This window comes from Panulirus ornatus, chromosome 43, assembly GCF_036320965.1.
Source record: "Panulirus ornatus isolate Po-2019 chromosome 43, ASM3632096v1, whole genome shotgun sequence".
NCBI lineage: Eukaryota > Metazoa > Arthropoda > Malacostraca > Decapoda > Palinuridae > Panulirus > Panulirus ornatus.
Window position 1 is genome coordinate 1,282,825 of NC_092266.1, and position 12,411 is coordinate 1,295,235.

At 40.2% G+C, this 12,411-nt stretch overlaps 2 non-coding genes across 2 annotated transcripts; both read right to left on the bottom strand.

Annotated features, from left to right (window-relative positions):
• Window positions 1-831: 831 nt before the first annotated feature.
• Window positions 832-903, bottom strand: TRNAA-GGC (transfer RNA alanine (anticodon GGC)). The gene has a single exon. It is a non-coding gene; the product is annotated as a tRNA-Ala (tRNA).
• A 747-nt stretch (window positions 904-1,650) lies between these two features.
• Window positions 1,651-1,722, bottom strand: TRNAV-CAC (transfer RNA valine (anticodon CAC)). Its single transcript has one exon. It is a non-coding gene; the product is annotated as a tRNA-Val (tRNA).
• Window positions 1,723-12,411: the final 10,689 nt, after the last annotated feature.

Below are 12,411 nucleotides of genomic sequence, written 5' to 3' on the forward strand. Positions count from 1 at the left end.
ATTTCTACCATACCATCACCATTGTACTCCCTGATGTTAACTAAAAATAGTTCTTATCTTCACTACATAATTATTTTGAATAAACTTTAATCTTTGATAACCCTTATCTATACTACATTCGTATCTTCACTACATTCTTTTCTTCACTACAACCTATCTTGACAATATCCTTATCATCACTATACTCTTCCTCACTACACTCTCATCTTAACATCATCTTTCTGTTTACCGAACTTAGTTCAAAGTCTGACTTGAACGTAGCTTTGGAAAGTTTGTGTTCCTCATTGTGTTACCCCCTTATTATCATTGCAAAGGCAATTGTCACTACTTTAACTAAACCCTCATCGTCAGTACACTCTCATCATTATCATTACTCCATGGTGTTCAATACAGAATTTCAGCATATACATATATCTTCACTAAAGAATAATTTCAGCCTATATATTTATCTTCACTACAAAATAATTTTCAGCGCACCTTAATCTTCATTACTACTTGCTTCGGCGATATCCGTATCATCAGTGCAGCCTTATATTCGCTACATCTTTACAATATCTTTATCTTCCAGCCTCCCGTTCCCTCCCCTTTTAGTCGCCTTGTACGCCACGCAGGGAATACGTGGGAAGTATTCTTTCTTCCCTGTCCCCAGGGATAACAGCATCTGGTGTTCCCAGACGGTCACCCATCCAAGTACTAACCAGACCCAACGTTGCTTAACTTCCCTGATCGGACGATATATATATATATATATATATATATATATATATATATATATATATATATATATATATATATACAAGACTGAAAGCAATGAATTTCCCAAATAAAAAATGGAGGCGCCGGGGTTTGAACCCGGGTCCTCTCGCATGCCAAGCGAGTGCTCTACCACTGAGCTACGCCCCCAAGAACATATTTTGTGACATAGTATTATATAAAGCACTGAGATTACCACGGCAAAATACTGTTTGACTGACCGTTGCCGACTAGCCGGCAAAATAACCACAGGATAAATCTCCATGTTGCTGTCGTGTTTTCCTCTCAATTTTCCACGAAGAAATGAGTTTTACTTTTTTATTGTCGTTGCAATAGACTGGAACTAAGCAATAGACTGGAACTAAGCAATAGACTGGAACTAAGCAATAGACTGGCACTAAACAATAGACTGAAACTAAGCAATAGACTGGAACTAAGCAATAGACTGGCACTAAACAATAAACTGAAACTAAGCAATAGACTGGAACTGAGCAACAGACTGGATCTAGACAATAGACTGGAACTAGGCAATAGACTGGAACTAAGTAACAGACTGGAACTAAGCAATAGACTGGAACTACGTAACAGACTGGAACTAAGATGACCTGGTATGAGGTCAGAGCCCTCATTATCATCCCTGCTAACTACCGGAAGCAGATTAAGTCGTTCCACAACCGATGTCCGGCCCATGTTAACTCTGATGTACCCAGCAGTTGGAGGAGGATCGCTAGAAGCTTCTGGAAGATTTCAAGGACGTCTTGGTGGACCTGACCCTTTCAGATAAGGTTGAAAACCCCAATTTATTGTGAAGATCTTCACTATAACGTTGGACGAACATACTGAATGTTGCACACATGTGATGCGGACAAAATGAAAAAAAGATAAAGACAAAAATTATGTCTGGTGTGGGTCTCGAACCCACGACCTTGAGTGTGTGAGACTCACGCTCTACCACTGAGCTAACCAGACAATAGAAAATACGTCTGTTTCTTCAATATGAATTAATGAAAATCTTTGCGAGGCAGCGTTAAGAAAAGAGAGATGTCTTTGACGAAATTTACTTGTTTGGCTCCTTCTTCTGTTCCTCATTATCGAAAGTAAACATACTGAAGGATGTATATATATATATATATATATATATATATATATATATATATATATATATATATATATATATATATATATATATATATATATTGCTTTGTCGTTGTCTCCCGCGTTAGCGAGGTAACGCAAGAAAACAGACGAAAGAATGGCCCAACCCACCCACATACACATGTACATACATACTCGTACACACACGCAAATATACATACCTATACATCTGAACACATTGATATATATATATATATATATATATATATATATATATATATATATATATATATATATATATATATATATATATATATATATATATATATATATATAATAATGATAATTATTATTATTATTATCATTATTATTATTATTATTATTATTATTATTATTATTATTATTATTATTATTATTATTATTATCATTATTATTATTATTATTATTATTATTATCATTATTACTATTATCATTATTATCATTTTGTCATTATCATTGTCATCATTATTAATATTTCTGTTATTATCATTATTATTATTATTATTATTATTATTATTATCATTATTATTATTATTATTACTATTATTATTACTATTATTATTATCATTATTACTTTATTATTATCATCATTATCATCATTATTATTATTATTATTATTATTATTATCATCATTGTTATCATTATTATTATTATCATTATCATTATTATCATTATCATCATTATTAGCATCATCATTATTATTATGTATCATTGTTATCATCATCATCATTATCATTATTATTATCAATATTATTATCATTATTATCATCATTATTCTCATCATTGTAATCATTATGATTATTATTATCATTAAGTATAGTATATCTGCTACTGAAGGATACAATATGCTGGTTATCAAGTGGGAAGTTAGATATGGTATGGATTGTCACTTCACGTGTAGGTTAGTAGGAACTATATTGTGTACCTAGCATGTCTTGTGGAGAATTATAATCGTCCGATAATGATAATGATTAAATCTTATTTCCTGATCTTATCAGTTTTAAAACCACATATATGAAATATCTTTCGCTGACCATATTTTTGTCTACAGTTCGGTATGTACATTTGTGGTCTTAATATTTAGGTGACTAAGTATTGGAATTCACTGGCAGGTATGGTGTGCATTATCACCGAGCCTGAGTCTCAAAGATCAAGGTCATGGGTTCGAGTCTCCAACATTCAGTATGTTCATCCAACGTTATAGTGAAGATCTTGACGATGAATTAGGATTTTGACATTATCTGAAAGCGTTGGGTCAAAGATCAGTGATTTTAAGAGTTTAGTGAGATAGTATTGAAGTGGAGATTGTAGTGGCTGAGGCCAAGAACCAGTGGTGTCCAGTGAGTACTGAAGATGATGACCCTTGTCCTGCCCCACTAGGTCAGGTCAAATGGCACTTAGCGAGGTAACGAGTTAGAGTCAAGAACAGAGGCAAGTATTTGGGGAACAAGTGAGTGTGTCAGCAGTTATGATGTAAGAGACCAGGTATTAGTGATGGTGATTTAAATGCGTAGGTAAGTAATGTGGCAGTGGAAGGTATAACTGAGGCGCATGGAAATGGTGAACAACTTGTGTTGTGTGTGTGTAAAGGACTGGTGTTGGGAATACCTGGTTTGTAAAATGTGATATACATAAATATATGTATGTGAGTAGGAGAGATGGCCAGTGGGCATGACTGGATTACATGTTAATTGAAAGACGTGTAAAAGAAAGACTTTTGGATGTAAATGTGCTGAAAGGGGCTGCTGGAGGCGACAGTGGAGACGACAGTGAAGATCTGAAGAGGTTTTCGAAAAAGAGGAAACAATGTCGGGGAGAAGAGAATGGCGAGAGGAAGTGAACTTGGAAAAGAGATTTGTGTGAAGAAATACCAAGAGAGATTGAGTGCCACATACACTCTTACTGTGTAGAGATGACGTAAAGATGTTGATGAACAGAGGAGTTGGGATACGACATGAAAAAGTTGGAGAATAAATGAAGGAAAGATTGAGATATACAGATGTCTGGCGGGCCGCCATGATGGTTGTCAATCTAGCCAGCTGGGTTATTATTTATAAGTTGTGTTTAGTTGTAGGTCCAAGTTTGTTGTCAGGATATGATGTTGACTGCCAGTGAGTACCTGGCTGGCGCGGGTGCCACAAGGCTGGGTCAAGTGTAGTGTAAGTGTGGTCTAGGGATGGTGTGTGTACCACTTGTAGATGATGGGCCGCATCATGACCTGCCGGTTATAACATCTTGACCAAGATCTTCTCCACTTGCTGCTGCTGCTACACTTGCAACTCTCCTTTTTTAAGGCCGTTTTTATGCTTCATGTAACTTTGTCTTTTTTAAATCATTCTAAAGCTATAACTACAAAATTATTTTTACTATGTAGTTTCTGTGAAAATATACTCTGAAAGCACATCGCTGTCGTCTTCCAGGCATTGCCCATCTGATACAATAATTGGTGGTAGGTGACAGTTGATATAGAGTGGTTGAGGCCAGCGTGACCACGTTGGGTTTGTAACTGGTTGAGGCCAGCGTGACCACGTGGGCTTGTGACTAGTTGAGGTCAGCGTGACCATGTGGGGCTGTGACTGGTTGTGGCCAGCGTGACCAGGTGGGGCTTGTGACTGGTTAAGGCCAGTGTGACCAGGTGGGGCTTGTTATTGGTTGAGGCCAGCGTGACCAGGTGGGGCTTGTGACTGGTTGTGGCCAGCGTGACCAGGTGGGGCTTGTGACTGGTTAAGGCCAGTGTGACCAGGTGGGGCTTGTTACTGGTTGAGGCCAGCGTGACAACGTGGGGCTTGTGACTGGTTAAGGCCAGTGTGACCAGGTGGGGCTTGTTACTGGTTGAGGTCAGCGTGACCATGTGGGGCTTGTGACTGGTTGAGGTCAGCGTGACCACGTGGGGCTTGTGACTGGTTGAGGTCAGCGTGACCATGTGGGGCTTGTGACTGGTTGAGGCCAGCGTGACCATGTGGGGCTTGTGACTGGTTGAGGCCAGCATGACCACGTGGGGCTTGTGACTGGTTAAGGCCAGTGTGACCAGGTGGGGCTTGTGACTGGTTGAGGCCAGCGTGACAACGTGGGGTTGTGACTGGTTGAGGCCAGCGTGACCAAGTGGCGCTTGTGATTGGTTGAGGCCAGCGTGACAACGTGGGTCTTGTGACTGGTTGAGGCCAGCGTGACAACGTAGGGTTGTGACTGGTTGAGGCCAGCGTGACCAAGTGGCGCTTGTGATTGGTTGAGGCCAGCGTGACCACGTGGGCCTTGTGACTGGTTGAAGCCAGCGTGACCATGTGGGGCTTGTGACTGGTTGAGGCCAGTGTGACCACTGGGGTTGTGACTGGTTTAGGCCAGCGTAACGACTTGGGGCTTGTGACTGGTCTTAATAAGGCCAGTGTGACCACGAGGGGCTTGTGATTGGTTCAAGCCAGCGTGACCACGTGTTGCTTTTGACTGGTTAAGGCCAGCATGACCACGTGGGGCTTGTGACTGGTTAAGGCCAGTGTGACCAGGTGTGGCTTGTGACTGGTTAAGGCCAGCGTGACCACGTGGGGTTGTGACTGGTTGAGGCCAGCGTGACCACGTGGGGTTGTGACTGGTTGAGGCCAGCGTGACCACGTGGGGTTGTGACTGGTTGAGGCCAGCGTGACCACGTGGGGTTGTGACTGGGATGTTGACGTGTTGTGGTCGGCGTCCACAAGGTCGTTATCTTAGTATTTCAGGAACGGAGGAAGATCCACAGTGGACGTTTTACAAACACAATGTTGAATCATCACAACTTTTACCGAATCTGATTGAAATCAATGAATGAAATATTTCAAATATGAAAAAATAAGACTAAAGAAAAAGAATGTTTAATTCTTTCATTTTTTTACGATTATCTGAAATAATTGCCAGATACTCCAACCTTAGTAACAGTTTCTCTTTGTCTCATGTAGTCATAAAATCCCTACCTGTCTTTACCATGAATGGAAATGATCAATGAATCATTACATTTACTTTGACTCCAATTGGCTCTTCCATTATCTATATATAATGAAATTTGTTCATAGAAATTAAAGGTCAGAGGAGGATAGATAGATCTACTTTTTCATGACTAATGGTTTTGTTCTTTGACAATATGCTGTACTGACCTAAGTTTATACGTATTACAGTAACGATATGAGAAGTTGATGATATTCCAGGTAAAGGTACAGATTACATCAGTAAACATACCTCTTACATAACTAACCCTGCCTGCCACCTGTGAGAGAAAGAAACTCTCATGATCTTAATGTGTTCATTTGGAAGGATTCTAATGCCTGGTATCCAGGAAATGATATGCATACTGTAATACAGTGATCAATATTGTACGTCATAATGTAAGTGGTGTGTGACTAACTATAGCTGTAATATTACCTGTTCATTCTTGCTACTAACACATGACACCAAGTTGTCTGTTAGTCTTATTACGTACATTAATACACTGTTGTCTTGGCTTTACATCTCTACTAATGATGACACCTAAATCCTTCTCCTGCCTTGATAGTTTTATTTCCACATCTTAAGATGATACTGTAGTTTGCCTGCTATGTGTACACAGTGTAAACATATGTCTACGGTGAATATCACTGGCCATTGTACACTGACGTTGTTCAGCAATGTAGACCCAGGAGAGAACCTTAGACAGCATTACGGTATTTTGTGATGGACGAAAACTTGACTCAATACAAGAAAAATAATTACACCTTTACTGAGTCTGAGAACCTATCATTGATTGTCATAGAATCCAGATGTAAAATGTATATTGCTACCGGATTTCTATAGAAAGTACGTGGGACATTGTATTTAAGGAAATTATCTAATACGATAATGAATGAAATCCCATAACTTTTCTGTAGCACAGGGTACAGAAATGTATGTAACGTGAAACCGGTAAAATTAACATATCTAACATAAAGATTTCTATTTTGCAGATAACATAAATGTTTTACATGTAGAAATTAGTAATATCTTCAACAACCTAAACATAATACCATCAAATTTTATATTACAAGGTTTTCATCCGGCTTTTACTCATTAAAACGATATTGCCTACAGAAAAGTGATGTAGTTATTATCAGCACAAGGTTTACAAGGTTTTAAACAAGTTATGAGTTTATATTCTTCAAAACTTTAGTACGATCCTTTATGTATACTTTCAAAAATAGACCTCTTTATCTTACTGTGATGAACACTAATGACAAAATTATCCGCGTGTTACTTAGAAATATCATTTATGAATTAAACTAAAGTATTTTTCAGAGAAAATGTATACTGATATAAAAACAAACAAACAATCAAGTTTGATAAACTAGTTTATTAAATGACAAATAAAGAATATGATATGTGAATTTCAACAATTTTATTAACATTACAAAACCAAATACATAACCCAAATAATATAAATTATCAAAAGTTATAAAAAAGAAGCCTTCTCATGACATAAGCACTTATAGTATCGGCGGAATCCGGTAACACCTCTTGAATATCATGTGGAAGACAGAGTAGACTGGCTAGGCTCAGAAGCATGTTCTCCACTTCAACTGACTAATGATATGTTAAGACAACACAAACCACATACATCGATTGTGAGGATGGAATCAGGGATGAAACATCTATAACTAGAAAGGTTAAAGATACAAAGATGATGAAATACCTTTACCTGGGATCAGTAGCACCTGTGGTAATGGACACACCTTTGTAATGCTTGATCACTTACAACTGATCAACTTTAATACGAAAGTCTTAGGTATTGTCCCTCAGGAAAACTTTTTATAAATATTTATAAAACACATATATATGTTAGATATACACTATCTCTAGAATATATCTTTACCTGGGACGTGTAACACTTGTGTGGATAGACACAACTTTGTAATGCATGATCCATTACACGAAATGAACTTCACTAACGAAGAGTTATACAACGCGTTGTTGGAGAACATTAATCAAATACCTATACAGAATTTTTATGTTAGATAAAAGACATTTATTACAAGTGAACATAAGAAATGATGAAAGAAAAGGACGTAGATGTAGATGTTTTATTAAGAGATGAAATATTCCTGCCTTAAATTGTCTCTCTTGTATTTGATTTTCTGTTAGATACAAACATGCTAATGTAATCTGTTCCTTATGATCATAAATGTTTATGTTTTTAAAACGTTTTTATCATGTCTTAAGGATTCTGGCTTACAGCCCTTGGTTCTGAACAACCATTATAATGCAACACAATACATATTTACCATAAATAAATCATTTATCACAATAACCATTATGTTTGTACTAGATTCTTTAAGTCCTCAATCACGTTTGTTAATATATAAGAAATTCTTTCTCCACATCTCAATACATAACATATATCTACACGTGTGGAAATATATGTATATATTGTTATATTTTTTTCCTTATCTTTTCTAATCAACCTACAAGGTATATGTCTAAAGAAAATACTGGATAAAATCCTAAGTTATGTGTGTGTGTGTGTGTGTGTGTGTGTGTGTGTGTGTGTGTATGTGTGTGTGTGTGTGTGTGAGCACACATAGTAAAGGTTAAGGGACGGGACAACACGAGTGTACAACTCTCTCCCGTAATACATAAATACTAATCACACACACACACACACACACACACACACACACACACACACACACACACACACACAGAGCGGCGCCAGGCTGGAGACGGGGCATCGTGACGTCACAGGCAAGTCCCTCCCCCCGCCAGATCCAAACATGTGTTGTGTCTGGTGATGGCGGTTCAAGATTTCCCACATTTATATTGATCTTTACATTATCATCCACTCCCAAAGTCACCTGGCATTCTTGTGTTTCAACAACAGACGTGATATATGCAACACCAGGCAAACATTGTACCATTATCTGATAGGTTAATTGGTGCACAATCAAGAACCAGTGAATTTCATCGCCGCCATAAGTAAGTAAGGAAGGTGACTTTAATGATGATAAATACGACCTGGTATGGCTGTGTCTACACACTACCGCCATCTGGTCAACATTGTAGATACCAACCTTTAAACTGTGACATTTTAACAAATTGTTTCAAAACGACTCCATGAAACGCGAACTTAAGATTCATCCATTTAACTCCCTCATTCATTAACGAACATTTAAACATTATCATTTGAACGTAAACTTTCCAGCTGCATTATGTCAACAAAGTCCTTTTAAATACGTCATATAAACACAAACATTGAAAATACGTCAGTTAAACAAAAACTTGTGCAAATCGTCATTAAATCTCGAACTTTTAACCTCGTCAATTAAACACTTTAATACTACCATGCAACAGCGAACTTTTAAACACCGTCAAATTGCAGCTGTTGTATGAAATGCTTCACATAGCTAAGGAATTTTAAAGGGAATTATTTTAACGATATTCCTGGAATTCTGCACTTTAAAGATGAACCTTTAAATTCTGTCTCTGGAGGTAAACATGACCTTTAAATTCCACCAGAGCAATGGAAGTTTGTACAATTAATTTAACTCTACCACTGAACGCGAACTTTTAAATTTAGCTGGGCGGGGCTCTTATTCCCTGGCTGCCATTACTACTTTGTCCATTTCAACTGTGTGTTTATATCGCTCTCATTCACTCTTAATTACGAGGCTGGTGGCCATTTGTCAACAAAAGCTCTGCCATTCATTGACCGAGAACTAGAGAACAACAACAACAACAAGCAATAAGCAAGTATGTGATGGTGATGGTGGCGTGTATGTAAGTGCAACTCTGAGGATAGTTTGGAGAATGTGTGGGTCGTAATAGTAATTAGAGGAGGTGGAAAATGGCAGAAATCTTGGGTGTATTATGGTGGTGAGTGTGGAGGCAGGTGGCGGGCGCCTCCTTAATTTCGTGGGTGTTGGAGTGTTTGGCTGGTGGGTGCCGGAAACCTGGTCCTGTTACTGGAGACGTGCAGCCAAGGACAGTAAGATTCACCAAGTCGTCCATGGTGTGGAGAGGTTGGTGCCAGACCTGGTCTAGGTAGCCTAAGACAACTTGACATTCTCCTGCGAGATGCTGGTATTGTAAGCTACAAGTGCAGCACTATTGATGGTGTGAGGATAGTGCCAACTACAACTCAGGAGTGGAGTGTGAGTACCACCAGCTGGTTGATGGTGAGGATAGTGCCAACTACAACTCAGGAGTGGAGTACATGTGGTGTGAGTGAGGAGTGGAGTACATGTGGTGTGAGTGAGGAGTGGAGTACATGTGGTGTGAGTGAGGAGTGGAGTACATGTGGTGTGAGTGAGGAGTGGAGTACATGTGGTGTGAGTGAGGAGTGGAGTACATGTGGTGTGAGTGAGAGGAGTGGAGTACATGTGGTGTGAGTGAGGAGTGGAGTACATGTGGTGTGAGTGAGGAGTGGAGTACATGTGGTGTGAGTGAGGAGTGGAGTACATGTGGTGTGAGTGAGGAGTGGAGTACATGTGGTGTGAGTGAGAGGAGTGGAGTACATGTGGTGTGAGTGAGGAGTGGAGTACATGTGGTGTGAGTGAGGAGTGGAGTACATGTGGTGTGAATGGCGCCACTGTCAGGCAACCCATTGTATACTGTGGTTAAGGCAGCCACTTTCCTAACACAGTAGCCGGTCTACGGTCGATGACCAATCAACTACCGCGGGGGCGAAGCACGGAAACCATTGGTCCGCGGAGGACCAATCATGACGGCAGCGGTCCTCCAATAGGGAGTCGACGCGCAGTAGCGCTGCCCAAGTGGCTACCTGGGAAACAATATGGAGGAGTGGCCACGCCTGGACACTGGTACTAGTACTTTTAACAATGTTATATGGTTGCGAGGTATGGGCTCTCGATAGTGTTGTGGGAAGGAGGGTGGATGTTTGGGAAATGAAATGTTTGAGGAATGTATTTAGTGTGAGGCGGCTTGATCGAGTATGTAATGAAAGGGTGAGAGAGAAGTGTGATAATGAAAAGAAAAAACAGGAATGTGGCTGAGGGAGCAGAAGAGGGTGTGCACGTAATAGAGAAAATGGAACTATGTTGTATACTAGGGTCACCGTGCCGTCAGTGGACTGAACCAGGGCATGAGAAACGTGATGGGAAGGTCTGTGGGGCCTGGTTGTAGATAGGGAGCTGTGGTTTCGGTGCATTACACATGACAGCTTGTGTGTGGATGTGAGCGGATTTGGTCTTCCTTCGTCTGTTTCTTAGCGCTACCTTTCTGACGCAGGAGATGGCGATGTTATTTCCTGTGACGCTGGATGGTGTCGGAAATGTGGGGTTCATTAAGAATGGACGAGTAAGGTCTTAACAGGTCGTGTATGTGTGTGTGTGTGTGTGTGTGTGTGTGTGTGTGTGTGTGTGTGCATGTATAAATACATACATAGGTGTAAAGATATGGTACATATACAGAAAGTCAGGAGACTGGGCAACGCGAGTGTAAAACTCTCTCCCCTTAAGGCATAAACAAGGATCATTTAAGAATGAATAATCACTATTTGCTTGTGGACAAAATGAACCAGTACAGGCAGTGGAATTCTTTAACAGCATCAGGGGAGGGAGGGAGGGGGCAGAGGTGTTGTTAATCCTGGGAGAAGCGAAGCAATCCCCACTGGGAGAGGCAGAGTCATCCCCTACATTCCTACCACTAGAGCTGGACCTGTGAGTGGTGGTGGGGGAGAGGCTGGAGTTCGACTCTGGGTGTAAGTGTTGGCCATATTGGTGGGTGGTGTTGTTGTTTGTAGAGGCCGAGGTCGAACTTGTGACACCATCGCTCCACTGCCAGGCATATCCAGGAGAGGCAGGTGCAGGTGAACTGGTCGACCTCTGATTGTAATTACCCGTTTTGTACTGTAACGTGGTAAGGGGGAGGGAGGGGCGGGGGTTTGGTTCTGACACTCGTAATGCACCTCTCTCTCTCTCTCTCTCTCTCTCTCTCTCTCTCTCTCTCTCTCTCTCTCTCTCTCTCTCTCTCTCTCTCTCTCTCTCTCTCTCTCTCTCTCTCTCTCTCTCTCTCTCTCTCTCTCCACAACTGTGAAGAAATCCTTTTTTGACCAAGCGAGACAGAAGACACAGTCAGGTGTGCAGACGTGACAACACGGTCAGGAGGTGTACACACCCAGCAGCGGGGCCATCTTGACCCTCTGAGACATGGATAGAAATTTTAAAAAGTTCAGTAGATATTAGATTATATAATATATATCTATATAAGTATATATAATATATGGAAAGGTAACTGACGGAATGTATTAAACCTCACTTTTGAATAAGGGATTCCCTTTGTCGCCAAAACAAATACATAGCTTCACATGGGTGTGAAGAAGACGGCTTACGGAAGATAATGATGATGCCACGTCACTCATCAACATTCTGCCAACTTGGTTCTCCTAACCCGCTTTGCTGGACGACCCCCCTTACCATGTCGCCACGTTCGTTCCTTCATCTTCTCCATACCGGCTTTTATTTGAGCCAGCGATGGTCGCCTTTTCGGGTCAGGGACTTCCACAAGTTTTTGCAGTGCTGTGAGGTGTCGCTTTAC